This window comes from Lepidochelys kempii, chromosome 2, assembly GCF_965140285.1.
Source record: "Lepidochelys kempii isolate rLepKem1 chromosome 2, rLepKem1.hap1, whole genome shotgun sequence".
Taxonomy (NCBI): Eukaryota; Metazoa; Chordata; order Testudines; family Cheloniidae; genus Lepidochelys; species Lepidochelys kempii.
Genome location: NC_136381.1, coordinates 14471978 through 14498116, shown reverse-complemented (window position 1 = coordinate 14498116; position 26139 = coordinate 14471978).

Genomic DNA, 26139 nt, shown 5'->3' with positions numbered 1-26139 from the left:
TACAGTTGTGGGTAGCCAGTCTCATCATACTATCTCCTCCATAAACGTATCAAGCTCAGTCTTGAAACAAGTTAGGTATTTCTGCCCCCCACCCCCACTGCTCCCCCTGGAAAGCTGTTCCAGAACTTCACTCCTCTGATGGTGAGAAACCTTCATTTAATGTCAAGCCTAAACTTGTTGCTGGTCCATTTATAACTATTTGCTCTTGAGTCCACATTGGGCTTAACTTAAATAAATCCTCTCCCTTCCTGGTATTTATCCCCCTGATGTATTTATAGAGAGCAACCACATCTCCCCTCAGCCTTCCATTGGTTAGGTTGAGTAACCCAGGTTCCTTGAGTCTCCTTTCATAAGGTACGTTTTCCATTCCTTGTGTAAGGGGACTGTTGCCCCCTTACTAACATTCAGTGGGGGTGTTTTGGTTGGCTAGCCCCCAGTACTAAAAAGGGGGAAGGGTCGATGAGGAATCAGGACCCTGAGACTGACAGCCTCCAGGAACAATGGGGAGAGGCCAATGCTCCATGTCAGCCTGAATGATAGGGCGGGCAAGCTAATTAGGAAGTCAGGAGGCCAGGGAGGTCCTGTCCTCCGTGTGAGCTGGATTTGCCTGGGTCAGACAGAGTGGGCCGAGCTAAGGAGAAAGCAGGGGCCCGAGCTGAGCTGGGGAGCAGAGCTGTGCCAGATCCAGAGGGAGCAGAGCTGCAGCCCCAAAGCCAGAGGCACAGCCCAGAGAGAGCGGACTTGCCCTGGGAGCAGAGCTGCAGCAACCAGAGCCAGAGGGGCCAGGGAAGCAGCGCAGGGCGCTGGAGGCAGAGCAGCAGCAGCAGTGCTGAGACCGAGTGGTGCAGCTGGGGCTGGAGCAGTCTGGAGCTGGGTGCGGTGAGCAGCTGGGGAGAGTGAGGGGGACCCTGGGCAGCGGGCCCAGCACAGGGAGACGCCTCTGCCAAGGGGTTCTGCAGGCCGGGCTCGGATCATAACCCCGACAGGGTGGGGGCGATACTGGGAAGAAGGGTCCTACCACTTAGAGCCTGAGAGCGTGTGGCCACCACCAGAGCAAGTGTCCAACGCACAGCATCCCTACAGCACGGCCAGGGCCGGAGAAGGAGGCCTGCGTCTGACAAGGAACAGACTGTGAACTGCCTGGACATTCCAGAGACACTGTTTGTGATGTTCCCTGCCACCGAGCGGGTTGATGCGTTTCCTTTAACCTTTCCCAGTTTTCCTTATTCTTTTTAAATTTAATTGTTGATTAAGTAACTTGCATTTGCTTTAACTTGTATGTAATGGTCAGTGGGTCACAGAAGTGCCCAGTGCAGAGAGAGTACCCCGGAGTGGGGACACCCTAGCCCCTGTCCTAGGTGACCACAGCAGGGTTGGGGGTCGAGCCCCCCCAGGAATCCTGGGCCCAGCCTTGTTGGGGTTATGAGGACTCTGCCAGACAGGAGAGTGGAAGGGGAGTCCTCAAGGGCAGGGAGGCCACTGGGTAAAGGAAGTGGGACTGAGGACTTGGATCCTTTCGCTAGCCCACTTCACCGGGATAGTGCAGAAGCCAGGAAAGTTCCCCACAAGAGTGGGACTGTTCCCCCGCTAACACTTGGATCATCCTATCAGGCCTTCTCTGCACCTGTTCCAATTTCAATTCATCTTTCTTAAGCACGGGAGACTAGAACTGCAGCCAGTATTTCAGATGAGGTCTCACCAGTGCCTTATGTCTCTCTACTGGAAATACTTCACCTCCTACCAGAATTGAACCATGCCTGCTGATAATGGGGAGGCATAACCCTGGAACAGCTTGAGTCATGCCCAGAAAGCACCCCCTCCCAGAAAGTAGCACTCCCCTCCAGAAAGCAGTGGCCCCTCCCTGCAGCTTCCAGCTGTTCCTCCTATCTCTGCCTCTCCCTGCCCAGTGCAGGTTGCAGCTCGCCGGCTCAGCTGCCCTGCAGGGAAGGAGCCCAGCCACATGATGTGACAGAGCAATCAGGTGGGGCTGGGGGTGGAAATGTGACCGTACATGCCCCACCCATGCATCACACCTGCCTCCTACCCTCCCTCACAAGCCAGTATAAAAGTCCTCCTGCCCAGGCAAAGTAGCTGCACCTGCTAAAAGCCCCTCCCCTCACTGCTTTCGAGTCTTTAGGTGCCTGCTGGATGCCTCTCCAAAATGTCCCCTCCATACCTCACATTTTCCTGAAATTCAGCCCGACATGTCCTTCATTCGACTTCATCCTTTCTCCCTTAGGTTGGAGAATTGTACACAATGTTCCTTCCTCCTGGACCTTTACACCCTTCACATGCTCGTAGAGGTTCGATTGGGGTTTAGCCATTTTTCTTTGGTTTCATTTACCGACGTAAAATCAATTCCGAAATAGCAATGACATACCTAGAGGCCGTGGATTGTAAGTCACTGCTTCCATTCACTCAAGCTTTGGCCTCTATCCTTATTATCAGCTCCATACGAGGTCTTCTGTAAAACACAGAATCATTAGGTGCCAATTCAGAAAGCACTTAAGCACGTGCTCGGATCACATTGACTTGAGCAGCACTCTGAAATCAATGGGATTTGAGCACAGGTTTAATTGCTGTCCTGAATAGACATGTTTTCCTGAATCGGGGTCTTAGTTTGGAAGAACCCTCGAATGCATCATCTCTTTCATCCTTGCATCTTGCTCCCAACCCATCTCTGAAAGATGGCCATGCCACCTGACTTTGAATACACCCCAGTTCCACCACCTGCATGGGCCATTTGTTCCATTTTCTCACTCACTTCTCTCCGTTTTTTAAAGCTTTTTCTAATATTCACTCTAAAAATTTCCCTGATGCAGCTTAAGCTTAATTACCTCTTGTTCTATCATTGCTGACTAATGATAATAATTGCTTCCTGTCCTCTGGTGCAACATCCTTTTCCGTATCTGCAGACAGTTATCGTATCTCCCTTTGGTATTCTTTCCTATAGACTGAAATTGCCCAGAAGCATATTCTCATTTCTTGTCTCACGGCTTAATAAACCTAGAAATATAGCCACATGAAGAAATCCAGTGGGGACTGGATGGCTCAGGAAACCTGCAATAGGCCACAGGGCAATTCACTCTGCAGTAGATCATTGGTGAAAATCCTGCTCATACCTGTAGTAACCGAAAGTCATTATAAGCTGATGGTTATTCAGCAACTCCTTTGGAAGGAATTGGTGTCCTCAGTTCAGGTGCTATTGGACACGTGTCCATATTACCAATAAGGGTGCCCAATGTAGTATCTAAAGAGAGGTCAAGGCTTGAACGGCTATGGACACCAAGACACTTGTTCACCACTAGTTGTGGTCCTTCCAGAGGAGGGCTGAGGGGTACTGCTGGGGAAAATTGGAGAGAGGAAGGTCTTGTGAATTAAGGCACTGGAATGGGACTCAGGAGATCTGGACTCAGTTCCCAGCTCTGACCAGGCTCTGTGTGACCTTGGGCAAGTCACTTCACCTCTCTGTATCTATGACTCTCTCTCTGCTGTTGTCTATTTAGGTTGAAAGCTCTTCAGGGCCAGGACTGCCTCTCACTATGTGCATGTATGCACCTAGCATAGTGGGGCTGTGAGCTCAGTTGGGATCTCTTGGTGATACTGTAATACAAATAATCTGATAGACTGTAGCTTGCCCTGCTGCTCTCTGTGCTCTGTTCTGGGCATGAGTACTTCCCAAGGCAGACAATCCAAAGCTTTCCATAAACTGTACATTCATTGAGTACTATTGGGCCAATTCCTGAACTCCTTATTCACTCCTTTATCTTGTGCTCATTTTGAAGTTCACCGTAAAGCTGCCATTGCCTTCAGTGGTTCAGGCTCAGTGGGCCTACTTCATATGCTTAAAGTTCAGCACATGCTAAGTGCTTTGCTGGACCGGGGCCTTCTTCCATACTCAGGCAAATCTCCAATTGAAGTCAGTAACCACAGTGGGGTTCAGCCAGTTTTTTACTCTTCTTTCATATACCTGACTCCATCTATATACTTTCCCCCCTCCAGTTCAGTTTATTGCAAATATTTTTTTTGAAATACAAAGGCTATTTTTGATTTCCCTGGAAAAAAATTACACCTTCCTCCCTGGGGAAGAGAGAGACAGATTTCGCTGTGCGCTAATAGTGTGCATGGGACTGCCTGAAGAGATCTGTAAATTGGTCTTCATTTAGCTAACAAGCCTGGTTCCAAATAAAACAGTTGAAAGATTCTCTTCTGAGAATTCTAAGTGTCTGTAATGTTTCACCGAAGGGTTGAGTCTGTATTTTCAATGCGCCTTGGGTAGAATTCTCCTTTTCAGTAATCCACAATACAGCAGCTTGAGGATCTCACCTCCATATAGCACAGAACTGTAGGAAGGGGAGTATAAATAACTCTCAGCTTTTGGAAGTGCTGAAGGCTAGCTCAGTGTTGAAAGGAGAAATAGTGTAGCCCAGGGGGTAAGGCAACAACTAGGGACTCAGAGGACCTGGGTTTTACCGGTTCTGTTCCACTGACCTTCAGCGTGAGCTTCCCTGCATCTTTCTTTGTCTGTGTTGTGTATTTAGATTGTGAACTCTGAAGCATAGCGTCTCTCCCTTACTTCCCTCTCTCGTGATTCCTTCATTAAGCCCCCTCTAGTCTTCTCAGAAATGTATTACACCTATTCCTGCTCCATTCACATAGGCCAACATTTTCAGAAGGACATATGCCTTCATTTTTGAGGGACCTTCTTTGTCTCAGGCAGGGGACCATTGTTTTGAACATGTTGGCCTTAGTATTTTGTGACAACAGGTTGACCTTCCAGTGAAATCTAGCCACTCTGCATTAGAAACAGTACAAAACAGTGGGTCATACTGTACTGTGTTACACTAGTGTAAATATGGGATTACCATTCTGAATTCCAAAGGATTTCTCTGGATTTACATAGGTGCAATGGAGAGCATTACTTGACCCAGTGTCTTCCTGTCCTCTGTAAGCTATCAGTATTATGTTCACAGCACACACACACGTACGTTAGGGGAAAACAAATACTCTTGCGGGAAGGTGGCAGTTTAAGACTACTTTATTAATTAGAATTCAGAACAAATAAATACACAGGAACCCAAAACAGAGAGAGAGAAAACAAGCTGCTCCCTAAGGGTATGTGTGACGTTGCACCCCATCATGCTTTATGGGAATATGCTTATGAGTGTATATATGACATAACTGGAATATGTTTTATGCTACATATGCCATGTAACATATCTCTGTAAAGGTTATGATCTACTGAATATATTCATCCTATTTGTATGCATGTATCATTTTTGTATTCAAAGATACGAATATTGGCTATGTACTTGTTTAATTTTAAGTAGCCTCAGTGAAGCAGTTGGTCAGCTTCCTTAGAAAAGACTGTTCTCAGTAAGTGCCCAATCAAGAAACACTTAAGACAACAATGAACTTGGAGATGCCAATCCACATCTGAGCTTTCCTAGGAATGTGGCCTGGCTAGTAAGGAACTCAGTCATGCATGGACACGTGACTTGCCCATGTGACTCCAGAACTCCAGTCTTGGAGCTGAATTCTGGATAGGAGACAGGCAGGAGTCTCCACCCACAAGAGAAAGTCTATTTTAAGCCCCTGGGAGACCCCTCCATTTTGTCTTTAGCTGGCTCAAGAGATAGCCTCTCCACCCCCAAAGGATACCTGAAAGAAACTGGAACAAAGGACAGTAAGCGTAGGGGTGTGAGTGATTGCTTGACCCAGACTAGAAGGAGGCTAGTCTGTAAAAGAAGCTTGCTGGAACACCTCTGAGGGCGAGATTTCATCTGTAATCACTTTCTTACTGTATTAAGCATAGACTTGTGTGTTTTATTTTATTTTGTTTGGTAATTCACTTTGTTCTGTCTGTTACTACTTGGAACCACTTAAATCCTACTTTTTGGATTTAATAAAATCACTTTTTATTTATTAATTAACCCAGAGTATGTATTAATAGTGGGGGGGTGGGGGTGGGACAGCTGTGCATATCTCTCTATCAGTGTTATAGAGGGTGAACAATTTATGAGTTTATCCTGTATAAGATTTATACAGGGTAAAACAGATTTATTTGGGGTTTGAACCCCATTGGGAGCTAGGCATCTGAGTGTTAGAGACAGGAACACTTTTAAAGCTGTTTTCAGTGAAGCCTGCAGCTGTTGGGGCTGTGTTTGCAGCAGGCAAGCGTGTCTGGCTCAAACCAGGCAGAGCACTGAAGTGCCAAGCTGACAGGGAAAATGGGCTCAGAGGTAGTCTCAGCACATCAGCTGGCAGTCTCCAGAGGGGTTTCTGTGATCCAACCTGTCACAGTATGTCTACACTGCAAAGAAAAATGCAAGGCATTGACTCTTAGCCTAAGTCAACTGACTCAAGCTCATGGGTCTCAAATTGCAGGAATAAAAATTGCAGTGTGGATATTCCCGCTTGAGCTGGAGCCCAAGTACCAAGGCCCTTCTCACTGGGTTTCAGAACCCGAGCTCCAGCCCATGCAGGAACTTCTTACTTCTGTTTTTAGCCCTGCAGCCAGAGCACCATGAGCCTGAGTCAACAGACCTGTTCTCTGAGACTCTGTGCCATGGGTTTTCTTGCAGTGTAGACATATCTTAAGGCAGCAAGGCACAACTCACTGCATTGTTCTTTAAGCTGGCTCTGTCCAGACTGACTCTGATCACATGCTTTGTTACATAGTCCCTTAGCCTGCAAGCAGAACCAGGAAACCCCTTCACTCTTGAAGTGATAGGTTGTAATTCCAACACAGTCCCCAATATATCACAATCATCTTATAGCCTGAAACTTCATCAATAATTTGTATCATGGTAGAGGCCTAGAGGCACTATACAGACAAATACCAAGGACAGTCCCTGTCCCAAAGATCTAACAATATACATTTAAGATGAAAAACAAGAGGTAAAACCCAGACATCCAAGGGGAAGCACAAGGTAGCAAAGAAACATGTAGGAACAGTGTGATAAGCAGCAGTCACAGCTGGGTAACAACTGTCCAGTGGTTTGTAGGCTTCGTGGCATAGGTGGGTTTTAAGGAGAGATTTAGGAGAAGGACAATGTGGTCCCTGTGCAGCTTACAGGGAGCGCCTTCCATGTGCAAGGGGCAGCATGGGAGAAGTAATGGAGCTTGTCCAAAAATGTGACAAATGGGCCATTGAGGGCAACTTGTTGGTGGAGCAGAGGGGGATGAAGTGAGCTGTGGCTCATGAAAGCTTATGCTTAAATAAATTGGTTAGTCTCTAATGTGCCACAAGTACTCCTTTTCTTTTTGCGAATACAGACTAACATGGCTGCTACTCTGAAATATGTCTCTATAGTGCATGGGAAATGCTACATAGGGAGGGGAATAGGTAATGTAAGGCTTTAAGAATGAAGACAAGTAGTTTTTGCTTATGAACAAGGCGTCTAGCCAGCTTGGCTTACCAAGGTATCAAAGGGTAAATTGTAGTTCATTACTGCTACAAGGTCAGAGCTGATGCAGAGGAATCAACACAATTGCACAAATAATGGGGATGGGACAACAGCCGCTTACTCAAGCTAAAATCCTAAGGTCACTGCTTTTGGGAGGTGAGAGTCTCTTTAGCAGGTGCTCTTTGCCTAGGTAGTAGCAGCAGAAATGCACGCTCCAAAGGGTAGGTAAGCTCCACTGTGTAAACAAAAACAACGATGCTTCATTCAAGCTGAGGGGAAAGGGGACCATTTTACACAGCATCAAAATATTCCTCACAAATGCTTTATTTTTATTTATTTTTTAAATGAACCATTTCCCTAGTTTTGGTTTCAGTTGGTTTGCCCTGTGTGTTGTGTAAAGACAAACTGAAGGTTCAACACCCGCAGGAGACAGGAGGTGGTGACCTTGAAAATACCAGGATGGCTTGGCTAAGCAGATAAATGCAATGAAGCAGCACTAATGGTTTTCCAGGTGTACGGGAGGCAAAAGGACACTATAGCTAAACTGTGAGAACAAACAAGCACAAGCCACACATTTCAGTGCTCAGCTGTGCAACGCTAAACTCCACAATTTTCACAGCACTAGCTGGTATGGTACGTCTCACAGCTACCATTACAGATGACACACTCCGTATTCTATTGGAATTCAGCCCAGACATCAGCCTAAAGGCTGGTCTACACAGTTTTTGTACTCAAAACTATTTGGAGAGAAATGTAATTTAAAATAAAATACCACAATACAACCCTAGCGTGGACACAGTTATACCGGTATAACTTGCCTTATAGCAGTATAACTTATTCCCCTTAGTGTATGGGAATAAGCTATCCTATTTGAAGCACTTTTATACTGATGTGTTAAGGAAAAGTTAGCACATGTGACTCCATTTTGGTTTGGGGCCCACCATTGTTTAAATGCCAGCACATCATACACCAGGAGGAGTGATCATTAGATACTGAATCCCTGTGAAAATCCTCCTCCTTGTCTCCAGCCTGCCTTGACTCCCAGTATCTGGTTTTTGTCAGTTTCTAACTCCCTGTCTCTTGGCCTTGATGTGAGGCCTCCCATCCTGATAATAAAGGTTACTGATGCATGACTTTAGGACCATGCTGTGTAATTAACATACTGGTATAGCACGAGGAATGCACCAAGCAGGGATAGGTGGTAGATAAGACAAGGGTTTGTTTATTGGCATAACAGATGTAAATGCATCCACAGTAGAAGGGTTATAGTGTTCTAAGTATACAACTTTTGAGTTTAGACAAGCTCTAAGGCCTTATCTACCTACAAACTTGCACTAGTTTAATTAAGCTAGTGCCAACCCCAGTGTGGTTTGAGTGGCTCATTTCAATTTAGAATAAACCTGTTCCTAACTGACTTGTTAAACTAAAATAAACCTGGTTTAAACTGCCATGAGAGAGTCCATACAATATTCTGAATCAGATTGAACTCAATTGGTTTAAAAAAGAAATAACATTTTATGTTAGATTAGTGCAACTCTGCATATAGACAAATCTTAAACACCAAACCAGTTAACATAGGTGCCGACTTCTTCTCTACCCTGGGGGTGCTCGACCTCTTAGAAAGGATGATCCTCATGCTTACCGTGCACTGCCCCTCATTGACCTCATTTCTATGACATGGCTGCCGTGCAGCATCATTACTGACAATTTGGCGTCAGGGGGTTCCTCGAGCTCCTTCTCTCACCTATTTTTGTTTTGTGCCTGCATCACTCTGTACCTATACTCTGCAGGATCAAACCCTAATAACCAAAGCTCTTTCCACAGTAAATCAGATTTCCTCAGAGATCTCCTTACAAGCACTCCCCTAGCTTAGGTCACAGCCCAAAGGGAAAGTAGATGAGATGATGTTTGGAAGCAAAATAGCACAGAGAAGCTTAATCATCACCAGTTACATTGCGGAGATACATGAGAATCATGCACATGAATTGCTGGGGCAAGACTGTATGATATGGACCCATTGCAATGAGAGGCTTCCCATTCATTTCATTATGTGAATTCCTCCACCAGCACTGGGTGAGAACAAAAATGCTTCATATGTCACCCTTATGTGAAATCCTCCATTTAGAGCCACTTGAAACTCTTTCCAATTGGTTTGTCTAATTTCAGATGAGAACTGTATTTCAGAGAATAGCACAGCAGTGTCTCCAGAATAAAAGTCACGCTCTTGTGCTAAGGAACTCAATCACTTGTTTTGTTCAGACACTTTATATATTCTCCACATGCTGATAATCCGTTCCAAGTTATATGTAATGGTAACATAGCTGCAGTGCCTGAAGTCATATTCAAGTGAACAGTCTTTCTAGCTAGAAAATAGAAAAGCCATCTTTCAGATGAGATACAGAACCAGAGGTCTTGACCATTTGTGGTCATTAAAGAGAACCGACAGTACTGTTTGGGAGAGCAGCAGTGTCCAGTTATACTCCTTCTGCCTGCAATTCTCCTTGTAGTTCAAAGGATTCTGTTGTTCTTTGCCTCCTGCTCTAAACTCCTGCATAGTGTTTCTGTGCGCAGTTAGGCACCTGCTATGTTCTGCCCTAGAGGTTGCTGTTTTTTAATGGCAGATGGAAGTGATGCTGGAATGGGGTATGAAAACTTCATGCAGGGCCGGGGGGACTGCAATTGGCTCCCTCCTACATCATGTGACAGCAATGTGACAGGATCTGACAGCTGGAGGGAACAGTCAGGAGAAACAGGGTTGGTCTCAGAGAGGGCTCCACTGACAAGAAAAGGACGTTACTTCCAGGCTCAGAGGGAACTAGATTTTCTAGCCTTGAGGCCTTCATCTGGCCGCTGACCCAAGCCATTGGGAAGATTTAGAAAGGTAAGGCTTGCTTTCCAGACACCTGAACCACTAGGAGCCAGACTGCTGAGGGCTCGTCCTCCACCATCAGAGTCAGAATCTAAATAAAGAATCTATGGACTTTTGCTTCTCTGATTCATTCTTTGCTGTGTGGGCAAGTGCAAGAGGCCCACTTTTACTTCCTGGGAGAAAGGGAAGGCCTGGCTTTGGACTCAGAAGTCTGAGGCAAACTCCAGATCATACCTGAGCTGGAGCAGTGATCTTTACACAACTGGTTTGATAAGTGAATGGCAATAAAGAAGTGTCCTTTTCCTCCCTTAACTTCAGCCTGGATGGGTGCCCATATTTTCAGCTCCTGCTGTGCTGTGGAGTGCTGCGGCCTAGGTCTGGATTGAAAGTGCTCTGCAGATATGAAGTGGTCAGCAAAGCAGAGTTTATTTCACCCAAGTGTTACTGTGATGGGCTAGAAGGCCCCGCACCGGGAAGGAGGGGGTTTAGGAGGCTGACAGGCTTTCCACTGGCAAATAAAGGGTTAGGGAAAGCCTGTGGACCCAGTTGGCCTCACCCTGCTACACCTGCTGCCAATCTCAGGTGTGGAGAGCAGAGTTGAAAGGAGGAGAACTAGCCCAGTGAGGGGCGGACCAGGAAAAAGGGCAGAGCTCTGCCTCTCTTGGTGGGAGAGCAGCCTGGTAGGAGCTTGCTTACCAGCTGGGTCAGCCCTTCTAGAAGGGACAATCAGGCCTCCTTGCGGGGGTGGGGGGAAAGAGAGTGATAGGAGGGGAAAAATTGATGTAAGCACAGCCCTTTGGGAGATTAGTCCTGAACAGAAGGCGGGTCCCCACTGTAGGTTTGTGGTACAACCTGTAATCATCTTGGGGTTCATTAAATAACAACCCAGTGAATGAGAAAGGAATGAAACTTTAATAAAACAAACTGGAGAACTTCTGTAGTGAGCGGCTGCATGTAGCCATGTAGTGTTCCCAATCCCCGCTTCCAGGCCACATCTGCAAATTCCTATGTTCATAATACTGTCCCTTATGAGGACACATCTCTAAATTCTATGAACATATCTCTACAGCAGGGATCAGCAACCTTTGGCACACAGCCTGTCAGGTGGGCCCAGCCGGTTTGTTTACCTGCAGCAACCGCAAGTTCGGCCGATTGCAGCTCCCACTGGCCACGGTTCGCCATTCCAGGCCAATGGGGGCTGCAGGAAGTGGCGTGGGCTTAAAGAAAAACAAATTAACTCATATTTTATACACATTTATGTGTGTGTGTATAAACAGCGAACAACTGTCTAATAACACATGCATTAAATTCTCAACCCATGTAGTTAATTTCCATAAACCCTATGTGTCAACTACCTAGAGAGGAGAGGTTGCCAGTACATCACTCTTGAGTGAGTCTTTACCACTCACTTTCCTCAAGTATCACTTCTCCAAGCAGGTTAGCAAGTCTCTGAGTCTTTCAGGAGGTTTAATCTCCTGTTCTGATCTTCTGTGATATTTCTTTTCGGAGGATCATTGGCATTACAACCTTACTGCCCTTGAAAGTCAACCCATCTATCACAGTCAGTTCATGTCTGCAGTTTCAGTAGTCTCTTATACTTGGACAGCAAATGCCTATTTCTTCAGGCCTCCCTTTAATTATCACTTCTTTAAGGATTCCCAGTGATTCATCTTTCTCCATTTCCTCTCTTATTTGTTACAGTTTCCTGTTAGCTATGGAAATTGGCTTTACAATCAGATCTACATAGGCTTGCACCTCTGTCTCTAAAGTCTTCTTTGGTTTCATGGGAGACACTGCTCTGGAAAGTGCATCAGTGGTGAACATGAATTTACCGGGTCTATAGATCACAACCAAATCATACTTTTGCAGCTTTATCATCATTCTTTGAATCCTTAAGGTACAGTCATTTAGTGCTTTGCTAAATAATGCTATCAGGGGCTTATGGTCCATTTCAGCTTCCACTGTCTGTCCATAAATATACTGATTCAATCTCTCACAGAAACAATATTTCTAGAAGCTCCTTCTTGATCTGAGCATATCTGGATTCTGCTTCAGTCAGTGACTTGGATGTACATGCCACGGGTTGCCAACAATCCTCCTGTTTCTGTAAAATCACTGCCCCTAACCCAGACTGTAAAGAATCTGCTGAAATTTTAATAGGCCTTCCTGGTGCTTAGAACTTAAACACTGGCTCTTGTATCAGTTATTGTTTTAAACCTTCCCAGGATTCTTCCTTAACCCCAATACCATTAATTTTTATTCTCTAGAAATTTTCTCAAAGCCGCTGCTTTGGTAGATAGATTAAGTATGAATTTTCCAAGATAATGAACCATTCCCAGGAACCATTGCCCATCTTTCTTTGACTGGGGATGTGGCATTTCAATGGCTGAAATTTTCCTCTTATCAGGTTTTATACCTTTGCTGGAATTAATGTCCCCAAGAAAAGTCATTTCTGTAACTCTTAAAACACATCTCTCTCTATTTAGTTTGAAGTTTGCTGCTCTAGTTACATCCAGGACTTCCCAAAATCTACAATCATGCTTCTTTTTCATTGAGCCCCAGATGATGATGTCATCCATTGAGGTGTCAACACCATTAGTATGTTCATAGATCATATGAATGGCTTTTGGTACACTTCTGGTGCCAAATCTATGCCAAAGGGTAAGCATAAATATCTATATCTTCCAAATGGGATATTAAATGTGCATAGCTTTGAGTTTTCTTCAGTTAATTTTAACTGCCAAAACCCTGAGGATTCATCCAATTTACTGAAATACTGAACATTTGCAAATTGAGCCATAATCTCTTCTCTGGCTGGTAGTTTGAAAAGTTCTTTTTTTACAGCCTTGTTGAGGTCTCTGGGATCATATGTGTAGCTGGCCATTACTTTTCTCCACAATGATGAGGGAGCTCACCTATTCTTTTGGCCCCTCAATTTGTTGTATTCTTTGCATTGCTTCCACTCTTGCAAGCTCAGCCTTGAGTTTATCACAGAATGAAAATGGCACCTTTCTTCATGGATGGATAACCAGAGGGTCCTGCTTGTTTCTCCGAATTATATGCTTACCCTGCAAGCAACCTGTCAAGGTTCCTCCCCCCACTCTGAACGCTAGGGTACAGAAGTGGGGACCTGCATGAAAACCTCCGAAGCTTATCTTTACCAGCTTAGGTCAAAACTTCCCCAAGGTACAAAATATTCCACCCTTTGTCCTTGGATTGGCCGCTATCACCACCAAACAAATACTGGTTACTGGGGAAGAGCTGTTTGGAAACATCTTTCCCCCCAAATACTTCCCCAAACCTTGCACCCCACTTCCTGGACTAGGTTTGGTAAAAAACATCACCAATTTGCCTAGGTGACTACAGACCCAGACCCTTGGATCTTAAGAACAATGAACAATCCTCCCAACACTTGCACCCCCACCCCCTTTCCTGGGAAATGTTGGATAAAAAGCCTCACCAATTTGCATAGGTGACCACAGACCCAAACCCTTGGACCTGAGAACAATGAAAAAGCATTCAGTTTTCTTACAAGAAGACTTTTAATAGAAATAGGAGTAAATAGAAGTAAAGAAATCCCCTCTGTAAAATCAGGATGGTAGATACCTTACAGGGGAATTAGATTCAAAACATAGAGAATCCCTCTAGGCAAAACCTTAAGTTACAAAAAAGATACACAGACAGAAATAGTTATTCTATTCAGCACAATTCTTTTTTCAGCCATTTAAAGAAATCATAATCTAACACAGTCCTAGCTAGATTACTTACTAAAAGTTCTAAGACTCCATTCCTGGTCTATCCCCAGCAAAACAGCATACCAACAGACACAGACCCTTTGTTTCTCTCCCTCCTCCCAGCTTTTGAAAGTATCTTGTCTCCTCATTGGTCATTTTGGTCAGGTGCCAGCGAGGTTACCTTTAGCTTCTTAACCCTTTACAGGTGAGAGGATTTTTCCTCTGGCCAGGAGGGATTTTAAAGGGGTTTCCCCTTCCCTTTACATTTATGACACAACCCAATCCTTGAAAGAGGTCATGATATTCCTGAAAGAGTGCCTCATAGCCAGGTTCAGTATGATCTTGTAGTAAGAGCACCCGTTTTACCAGATTGAGTTTCACACATGCAGCCAGGCCTAAAATTGGTGTCCACACAACCCAGTTTTTGAGTTGTGTTTGTTTTGTTCCTCATTACCTCTGAACCTTAGGAGGTAGGACTGAAGGGTACTTTGGCCGGAGAACCAAAGCACCACAACACTGGACCTCATAGAGACAGAGGCATATCAGTGGAGACCTACAGCAGGGTGATGTGTGGCCTGAAGGGCCACCAGGGGGTGCCACCCTGGCAACACGGTTACAAAATTAGTGGAGAAGGTCGGAACTGACCTAACCCATACAGAAGGGAGCAGGTCAGGACTTAAAAAAATAAAATAAAACCACACTGAGAAAGCGTCCCCACCAGTAGCATGGACATGGGTCATTACTGAAATGGATGGCAGGGCAGAATGCTCAGAAAGAACAGCAGCTCCTCCAGCAGATGGCCACTCCGCAGCAGTTGCTGATCCAGGATGTAACAGACCAGCAGCAGCTAGTGCAGCAGGTTCCGACTATAGTGTGACCATCCACAATGTCTGGGTCTTCTGGCACAGATCTGGAAACCACCCCAGTATCAGTCAGACTAGCAAAGATGAGACCTGAAGATGATCCAGAGGACTTTATTGAAAATTTTGAGCAGATGTCAGTGGGAGCACACTGGCCACCCAAGAAGTGGGCAACCTTACTGTCACCATATTTGACCGTGATGATGCAAGCGGCCTGTCGTAGTTGAGACCCTGTGACAGCACAAGATTATGCATGAGTCAAAGTGGCCATTTTGGACTTGTTGGAAATCTTGAAGGAAACATTCTGCCACAAATTTCAGGAGGAGCAATATCCTCTGAACACTGTGGCCCAGAAGCTATACAAGTGGTGTTGGCAGTGGCTCAGGCCTAGATAAAGACAGGAGTTCAAGTTGTGGAAATGATTCTGCTTGAGCAATTTATGCAGATATTCCCCTCAGCGAAAGAGACTAGATCTTATGCCACTGGCCCAAGACAACAGCTCCATCCAGCTAATGGAGAACTATATGGTGACTTGGACCGCTACAGCAACATCCAGAGAAGAAGCACTTGGGGCCAAAGGATTGGCTCAGGTGATTGAGAAAATGAAATGTCCTGAGGAGCTCCGCCCAGCTGTCAGTCGGGTCATGGAGGCACTCAGATATTACCTCCTCAGCAATCAGTTCACCCTGGTTACTGATTGCACCTTGCTACAATGGCTCCATGCCATGAAGGACACTAACCCCCAAATCATGAGATGGTACCTACCCCTCCAGCCCTTCTCATTCCACATTCAGCACAGGGCTGGAAGTGTTCACCAAAATGCAGATTTTCTTCCTCTGGGGATGGAGGGGAAGTGGTGAGGGGGGGATGTACCCCAAGACAGGTCCAGGAGGGTGTAATGGGGAAGAGACACCCCAAACCAATAAAGAGGGGGGTTAAGGAAGCTTATAGGCTCTTCCCTGGCAATTAAAAGGTGAGGGAAAACCTTGGGACCCAGTTGGCCTCACCTCACTACACCTGCAGCCAGTGTCAGGTGCAGAAAGCAGAGCTGAAAGGAGGAGAACTAGCCCAGTTAGAGGCTGACAAGGATCAAGAGCAGGCCTCTTCGGCTCTTGATGGGAGAGAAGCCTGGTTGCAGCCCTGAGATGGAGCCTGCTTGCCAGCCAGCTCAGCCCTCCCAGAAAGCACAACTAGGCCCTGGGAGGGAAACTGGCAGAAGCTCAGACTGTTTGGAGACCAGCCCTGAATAGAAGCCCCCTGTGAAGGCTTGTGGAATGATCCCGTTGTGTTTGTTTTGTTCCTTATTACCTTTGAAACTTACTGCCCCAATGATCCTACCCCTTTTGGGTTCCTTGGCCGAAGAACCAAAGCACTGCTACACTGGACCTTATAGAGATGGAGATGTACCAGCAGAGACCCACAGTGGGGTGAGCTGTGCCCTAAAGGGCCATGGAGGGTGCCGCCCTAGAAATGTGGTTATATATACACTTTGGGATTTTTTAAAAAACTCATCATAGTCAAATTATTCCACCCACTTTCCTCCTCAAACAACCCTGCAAGGAGTCAAGCAAGGCACACAGTTTCTGTAGTGCTCCAATCTGATGTTCAAACTCCCTCCTTCTCAGTAGCAAAATAAGATCAAAGATCAAACTATAACAGCATAGTTTAAAATAGTTTCTAAACAGCCAAAGTCTAATCAGTGGACAATCCAAAAAAACAAACCCTTCTCCCAGGTGTTCAAATATTAAAATATGCAATCCTGACAGTGTATACTAAAGTGCAAGTCAAACCATCAAGAGTTCAAAGTAGTTCCCTTTGGAGAGAAGCAACAAAAGGCGCTTAGACACTAGAGCTAGACTGTTTGGGAACATGGTGAGAACACGAATATATATAGTACTACCCCCACATCCTTGCAGCGGGTAGCTGCATCAACTCCATCACCTGGTTTTGATGGTCAGTTTTCCATAACCAGCTCAGACATTGTAGCTGCTAATCTCAATGACCCCTCTAGCATCAACATCAGTCATCTAGGCCCATAGTCTGCCCTTCCTCTCATACCAGATTTTTTGCATCATTTAAAGGCTGGAGCTGGAGCTGAATTGCATATCTGAGAACTCAATCTGCCTGTCCACAATGCACTTGCCCAAACTTTCCCTGCCAGTCTTTGTGTTAAGTGCAAACACATAAGATGGTCCACAGGCAGAGATGAATGTGTACAAAGCAAAGAAGAAATGAACAGGACGTTAAAAAAAACCACCTTGCTGTAAAGCGATTGTGCGGCATTAGAATGGCATTAGCAGTAGCGTTCTTAGATCTGCCTTTTGAAGTGCTTTATCTTGGATTGAAGTACATTGTTTTGAATAAGTTTTAGTATTTTTGTTCTTTGAAATTTCTGAACTTTCCATATCAGAGACTAGCATATGTGAATGGGATAAAGCACTCCCATTCTTTCTGAGAGCACTTAAATGATGTTTGCTGGGTTATCTAGTCTGACTGATTATCACTTGGCCAGATAAAAGATGGTGGGCTTTTTCCTTCCCCCCCACCCCACACCTCAGTATCACTCAGGATTTGAACTCTTAGGAAAAAGTCAACTAAGCCCTAAGGAATGGATTAGATAAAAATAAGCAATTGCTGTTAAAGCTGAGTATTTAGTTCAGAAAATTCTTTTAAACAAAAATACCATCATCTCGCTTTATCCACGGCTGTTTATTATTCCCCTTCTCTCCAGCCATGACTTTCACAACAAAAATAAAGCCAAATCTAGAAAAAGTTACTCTAGCAGTCATATTGATGGGCTTTGTGTTCCCAAAGGTAGAAATAGCCCAGTGCACATAGGCCGTAGGATTCACTGCAGTAAGACAAAGGCAGTTCCACTGGTATCAATGTACTGCCACACTACAATCAAGGTATACATTTTTGTCCTTCACTCCCTGGCTAGCAGTAGAGCTGGGCAATTTTTTTTGGGGGGGGGGAAGGGGATGGAAGGGGAAAGTAAATTTGCCCCTCAAACTGCATTTTGCAGGGCACCAAAACTATTTGTGAATTTGGGTAGAATTCAAAGAACAGACGACTGAAAAACAAAACAAAACTGAAAATAAGAATTTCAGAAATGCGAAGACCGTTTGATTTGAAAATGTCATTTTGATGTTGACTCAGAATGAAGCTTTTTTATTTAGTCAATAAAAACTGAAAACACATCAGTTTCAGCTTAAACAAACCACATGTTGGGAAGGGAGGGGGATTTTTTTGGCTCAGTCACTAAACCAAAACAAAAAAAACCACAATTATTCGCTCAGATCTAGCTAGTGGTAATATAGGCCACTACAGGGAAAGCATTTTGCATTGCTTTCAAATGGCTGATGCTTGGACTAGCATTGGCAGGGACGTGGGCATCCGGGTGGGAAGATGTTGTGTGCAATGATCGTGCTTCAAGTTCGGGCAAAGGGGGTAAGTGGTGATGAATTCTAGAGAACTGCTTCATAAACAACTCCCTGACAAGAGGATAGGGAGAGGTTCTTGTTTGCATTAGTTCATATGCATGAGTCTTACATTTCGGGAAACCAACACTTGTAAATTAACTGGTCTTTATGCAAGACGTTGGTCGTTTAAGGCTGTCTTGAATCTGGAAGAGGAACGTCAAAGATATATTCCATGAGGCACTCCTAAAGCAAGAGATAATTCCAAAAGTAAGTTTATTGATCAGAAAAGGTGCTGGGAAACATCCTCTCTAACCACAGGAGAAGGTCAGTGCAGCACAAGCCCTGGCAGTATGAGCTTCCCTCAATCCTGTCCTGACCTATGTGCCTCAGTCCTGCCCTGTTCTGAAGCCACGACTTGTTGGGCAGAATGGCAGTGGGCATGATTTGGAGAGCTCCATGTAGCCTCATGGCTCACTAGCACACACAGCAGGTCTCTGGGGTGGTTGGGCAACCAGCAGTAGTGCAGATGGAAGCTGCAACACTCTAGAAGTTCCCCACATCTCCGTTCCACCACCATTGGGAGATAAAGCACCGGGGAGGTTTCTGCATCCTAGAAAGGAGTCACAGTGGCAGAGGGAAGTCAAGGAGGAATTCCTTTGCCTTCTGATCCATGCTGAGGGCAGGAGAGACGACTTTGGCTATAATGATAAAGTGCTGTGTAAAAGGGGTAAACAGTGAGGTGGTGAAATTTGCAAATACATAATTACTCAAGTTAGTTAAGTCCAAAGTAGACTGTGAAGAGTTACAAAGGGATCTCACAAAACTTGGTAACTGGGCAACAAAATGTCAGATAAAATGCAGTGTTGATAAATGCAAAGTAATGAACATTGAAAAACATAAACCCAACTATGCATACAAAATGCTGGGGTCTAAATTAGCTGTTACCACTCAAGGAAGAGATCTTGGAGTCACTGTGGATAGTTCTCTGAAAACATCTGCTTAATGTGCAGTGGCAGTCAAAAAAACAAACAGAATGTTAGGAATATAAAGAACGGGATAGATAATAAGACAGCAAATATAATAATACAACTATATAAATCCATGGTATGCCCATACCTTGGATACTGCATGCAGTTCTGGTCTCCCCATCTCAGAATAGAGATATTAGAACTGGAAAAGGTACAGAGAAAGGCAACAAAAATGATTAAGGGTATGGAGCAGCCTCCGTCTGAGGAGAGATTAATAAGAATGGGACTTTTCATCTTGCAAAAGAGACGATTAAGAGAGGACTTGATAGAGGTCTATGAAATTGTGACTGGTGTTGAGAAAGTGAAAACGGAAGTGTAATTTACTCCTTCACATAACACAAGAACCAGAGGTCACCCAATGAAATTAATAAGCAGTAGGTTTAAAACAAACCTTCACACAACTCACAGGAACAACCTATGGAACTCATTGCCTGGGGATGTTGTGAAGGCCAAAACTATAATGGGGTTCTAAAAAGAACTAGATAAGTTCATGAAGGATAGGTCCATCAGTGGCTATTAGCCAATATGCTAAGGGATGCAACCCCATGCTCTGGAAGTCCCTAACCTCTGTTAGTCAGAAGCTGGGAGTGGATGACAGGGATGCGTCATTCAATGATTGCCTATTCTGTTAATTTCCTCTGAAGCACCTGGCATTTCCCACTGTCGGAAGACAAGATACTGGGGTAGGTGGTCATTGGTCTGACACAGTATGGCCGTTCTTATGCTGACAAAAAAAAAGTAGAACTCATTATTCATATTATGGCAGTGCCCCAAGCCCCCTAACTGGACTGGACCCTCATTGTGCTGATGAGACAATTCCTGCCCCAAAGGGCTTACAATCTAAAAGTCACAAAGATGAACAGCTGGGGATGGACAGGAATGCACAGGAAAATGAATATGTGAAGAATTGGCACAGCTTTGTCGGTTATATCTGTGGTTGCTTTTTGCATAGATTTTTAATCGGAGAGCAGAGATAATACCCAGAGTCGGGTATGACTGAGTGCAAGGGAGTAGGAAAAGGAAAGATGGGAAGGTCTCCTGACATAAAGAAGCCCTTAACGGCAACTGGCAAGGGGGTTACAAGAATATCCCAATTCTGGTGTGTACATTTTGGTTCACTAAAGAATGTCATGTGAGGTTTTAAATGAAAGTCAGGGTCATAATGGTCATGGATATTGTTGTGAAATGTATGTACAGATACTATGTAAGGACTTATGTATATATACACTGAAAACGTGGTTTTAGATTCTCTACCACAGAAGAGGTGGAGAAAAAGGTTTTTTGTCAGATGTTCATTCACCGTCTCCGTTGGATGTAAATTAAGCATTGTAAGCTAACACAATAGATGCCCATTTACATATGAAGCTGTCAAAGTGATGTAAAGTCAACAGGGAAAAAGCATACAGGCAAAACAGACAGTATAACCCTCCATTGCTTAAGTACAGGCAATGAACTTTGGGCTATAAGCAGATGGCAAAGATGACACCTTCTTATCCTGCACCTAGGAATTACCTGGGCAGTGAGGTTACATTCATGAAAACGAGATCTCTGCTTACCTTTGGGGAGAAACTTCATTAGACAGGAGGTTAATCTAATAGCTAAATTTCAACACTCAGAAAGCGTGTTATGACTTTGTTTCACATGTAAGCGTTTGTTTTCAATATCTTTACTCACCATCACTTGAATCCTGAATCGGCGATAATACACTTAACCTTGTTTTCACTATAAATATAGGTAAATGCTGTGATATTAAGCAATGAGCTGATCCTGAGTTGAATCATACAAGCTGGTGTGTACGCTGTTCTCTTTTGGACAACAGCTTTGGTAATTCTGTGAGTAGCCAGCATCAGGGGCTGGATATGACAAGGGAATGCTTCAAAGGGACTTGGAGATTGGGGGGGGGGGCACCTACTGTTAACCAGCAAGGCAAAATAAGGGCTGGTGTTGCCCAGAGGAGAATGGCTAACAGGCTGGTGGTGTCAGAGAGGGGACACCTAGTTATGTACAAGCAAGTCTCCCTCACCCTGGAGGCACTGGGGCAACAAGTTTACTCACAGTCCTAGGTACCCCAAGAATGGTCATACACCTGCCAAGGCATGATCCACAGAGTGGGTTTAATAGGTGTCACAGCAGAGAACACTGAGGAGGATAATATTGGACCTTAGGGTCTGTACATCTTGACTCAGAAAAAGATTCTGTATATGAACAGGGGTCTTAGATGCTAGTTCATCTCTACTTAGCAGGAAACATTTTCCATGAGGAAGACAGTGTATCTACAGACCTAGGCTTCACCCGAATGCACAAGCTGGGGCCAGGAAGTAGTCAAGCCCCTGGATGTTTTAAAGAGCTCTATCTGCCAGTAATGGCTCTGGGGTTAAACAGGAACATTGTATTGCAGTGTGTAGCACCAGAGTATGGAGCTGCCCCACAACTGTTAGAGATCAAAAGTGAACTTAGTATTTAAGATACATTATATTAAGTCTCTGACCCATGTTGCTAATGTCACTCACTCTGAAGGAAAAAGACAAATTGTTTGTAAACCTAGGAATGCCCAAATTCTGCCCAACATGAGGGCCACACTGTCAGCTAGCCAAGGACTTTATAATTTGCCTTTAAACTGAGTAGACTGCCGTCACCTTTATTTATAATATTTCCAGTGAATTGGCTGCTGTGCAGGTGTACCACTACATGGTACTATCAGAATTGCTGATTGTCTCATCAGCAGTACTCCGAGCATCAAAAGCAGACTCTCTGGGTCACGTATGTCTTGGGAGCTGCAGGATTTGGGCTCTATTCTGCTGTTGCTGTGACTTTCCACAAGGCCACAGTTTGCAGCATGGTGATAACCATGAAGTTATAGGTGCCACTTGTGGAGACAACCATGTTCCATCTTGATAGAAGCAAACAAGATGCGTTGTCCAAGGGATATTCCCTCCATGCTCCTGACTAGGACTTTGGAGCAACCAAAGAAGAGGTTGCCTCCAGAAAAAATCCATCTCAGGTTTCACAGTGTGTACAGCACCTGATGGGTCAGGACTCTGAAGTTTAGGGATGATATGTTGCTCGGGCATGCCGAAGTGAAATCAGGAAAGCCATATCACACCTGGAGTTGCAGCTAGCAAGAGATGTTAAGAGTAACAAGAAGGGTTTCTTCAGGTATGTTAGCAACAAGAAGAAAGTCAAAGAAAGTGTGGGCCCCTTACTGAATGAGGGAGGCAACCTAGTGACAGAGGATGTGGAAAAAGCTAATGTACTCAATGCTTTTTTTGCCTCTGTCTTCACGAACAAGGTCAGCTCCCAGACTACTGCACTGGGCAGCACAGCATGGGGAAAAGGTGACCAGCCCTCTGTGGAGAAAGAAGTGGTTTGGGACTATTTAGAGAAGCTGGACGAGCACAAGTCCATGGGGCTGGATGCGCTAATCCGAGAGTGCTAAAGGAGTTGGCGGATGTGATTACAGAGTCATTGGCCTTTATCTTTGAAAACTCATGGCGATCGGGGGAGGTCCTCGATGACTGGAAAAAGGCTAATTTAGTGCCCATCTTTAAAAAAGGGAAGAAGGAGGATCTGGGGAACTACAGACCAGTCAGCCTCACCTTAGTCCCTGGAAAAATCATGGAGCAGGTCCTCAAGGAATCAATTCTGAAGCACTTAGAGGAGAGGAAGGTGATCAGGAACAGTCAGCATGGATTCACCAAGGACAAATCATGCCTGACTAATCTAATTGCCTTCTATGACGACAAAACTGGTTCTGTGGATGAGGGAAAAGCAGTGGACGTGTTATTCCTTGACTTTAGCAAAGCTTTTGAAATGGTCTCCCACAGTATTCTTGCCAGCAAGTTAAAGAAGTATGGACTGTAAGGTGGATAGAAAGCTAGCTAGATTGTCGGGCTCAACGGGTAGTGATCAATGGCTCCACGTCTAGTTGGCAGCTGGTATCAAGTGGAGTGCCCCAAGGGTTGGTCCTCGGGCTGGTTTTGTTCAATATCTTCATTAATGATCTGGAGGATGGCGTGGATTGCACCCTCAGCAAGTTTGCAGATGACACTAAACTGGGATGGGTGGTAGATACACTGGAGGGTAGGGATAGACCTAGACAAATTAGAGGATTGGGCCAAAAGAAATCTGATGAGGTTCAACAAGGACAAGTGCAGAGTCCTGCACTTAGGACGGAAGAATCCCATGCACCGCTACAGACTAGGGACCGAATGGCTAGGCAGCAGTTCTGCAGAATAGGACCTAGGGGTTACGGTGGACGAGAAGCTGGATATGAGTCAACAGTTTGCCCTTGTTGCCAAGAAGGCCAATGGCATTTTGGGATGTATAAGTAGGAGCATTGCCAGCAGATCGAGGGACTGATCATTCCCCTCTATTTGACATTGGTGAGGTCTCGTCTGGAGTACTGTGTCCAGTTTTGGGCCCCACACTACAAGAAGGATGTGGAAAAATTGGAAAGAGTCCAGCGGAGGGCAACAAAAATGATTAGGGGACCGGAACACATGACTTATGAGAGAGGCTGAGGGAACTGGGACTGTTTAGTCTGCGGAAGAGAAGAACGAGGAGGTTTTTGATAGCTGCTTTCAACTACCTGAAAGGGGGTTCGAAAGAGGATGGATCTAGACTGTTCTCAGTGGTAGCAGATGACAGAACGAGGAATAATGGTCTCAAGTTGCAGTGCGGGAGGTCTAGGTTGGATATTAGGAAAAACTTTTTCACTAGGAGGGTGGTGAAACACTGAATGTGTTACCTAGGGAGGTGGTGGAATCTCCATCCTTAGAAGTTTTTAAGGTCAGGCTTGAGAAATCTCTGGCTGGGATGATTTAGTTGGGGATTGATCCTGCTTTGAGCAGGGGGTTGGACTAGATGACCTCCTGAGGTCCCTTCCAACCCTGCTATTCTATGATTCTATGATTATATTGTGACTGGGTCTTACCTCTCCATAAGGTTGCTGCCATGACTGAGTTTCCCTCTGCTGGAAGATAGGTGTGACTGTTCAGTTTTGGAAAGCTGGTGATTTGGCCAGAGGTAACCAAATGTATCAAATACAGTTTTTAGGATCCCTGGGCTCCACAGTCCTTTCTCCAGCATCTGCCCTAGTCCTTCCTCTTGAGCTTCCTCCCACTCTCCCTGGAAGCCCTGTCCTGGGACCCCTAAACAGCAGCATACGTGCACAGCAGGTCTCACGCCCCAGGCTGCTATTCTGTTGCCCCAGACCATTTCCCTCATCTGCTTTCACCACCCCTGTGGTCCTTCTGTATCCTGCTTCAACATCTCATTCCAGCTCACAAAAATCGTCTTCCGCTTAGCCCTCCACGGGCCCTGCTCCCAGCAAGAAAGTACCCACTCTTGGCTTTAGTTCAGACCCCAGTCACTGCAGAGTTTCCACTGGTTTGTTGCTGTTGCTTCCAGCTCTTCCACAGGTTACACCATGTCGCTGATTGGAGCCTTACCATTTAATCTCCCAGCAAACTTTCTGGATGCCTTGCTGCTCTAAGCCACATGCAGCTCTTTTATAGCCTGCCCCTCTACTCCATGTGACTTTGCAGTAGCCTACAATCACATTATCCCCCCAGGAAACTAGAAGTCCTAGAATGCATATATTTAAAGGGCTAGAACTTAGAGCAGGGATGGGTTGAACCGTTGTGCACCTTTAAAGGGGCAGCCCACTTTGTGATAGATGTAAATATTTGTTCAAGGCCAACTCTTGTTTCCACTGGCTTCGGTAGTTCTAAGATTTGGCCCAGAGTGCAAGCATGATTGTTATGCTGTCTGGAGTGGTTCATGACCATGACCATGCCAACCTCAGGGCAGAAACCCCAAACTGGTTGTATGTTCTATAATTAGATTTCACCAACCCAGTAACAAATGTGAACTCTTGAAGTACTCTAACAGTCTTACCATGGAGTTACAGAGAGTCCCTTGGGCATTCCAGTCTATCTTGCCACCAGGCAAGATGGACTTGGAGATAAATGATCACTTACATCAAAGATCATAAAATATTCAGGTTGCTCCCAGTCCGAAGAGACTGGTCACTTAGCCCAGGTCATACCAAAGATCTCACACCAAAGACAACGCTTGTAGACTAAACTAACTAAGGATTTATTAACTAGGAAAAAGAAATGAAAGAATCATTCACAGGTGAAAAGCAGACAACATATACACACAAATAAATGAGTACAGTCTATGGTTCCAAAAGGTGACTGAGATGTAGTGATCTGTCAGTACTGAATGTCTTTTAGAACTAACCCAGGTAGACCCTGGGGACCTTTGCTTTTGTTTCCTGTCTCCAGCTCTGTGATAGTCCAAACAGCAAAGAGAAGAAAAATCTTTATGTCAGCTATTTTTATTTCCCTCTTCTAGAATTCAAACTGATGGGATGAGCCCTTCTCCATGTAGCTGTGTCGGGGCAATTAGCAAAGTCTCTGTATCGTGATGTTTCACAATGGCCCATTTAGTTCTGATAGTCCTCCTATATGAGCAAGGGAACCACTCCTTCTGCCTGGGCTCACAAGTCCATAGCAGGCATTTTTAAAGTTATAAAGCAAAACTTTTAGCATGGGATACAGACATTACAAGTAAGATTAATGCATGCGGCAACATACTCACATTTTATAGTCTAAACACTAAACACAATTCTTAAAAATCTGATACCTACTTTGAACAATACTAACTAACATACAGGTGAGATGGTCTGATTTCCAGCTATGAATTTGTTAGGGCTCAGCTGATGCCTAGAGCCTTAGCAAGGGCTGGCACCAGCCTACCAGCATCTCAATGATCTGTAAAGCATACAGCTTACCTCACAAGAAATCTATAT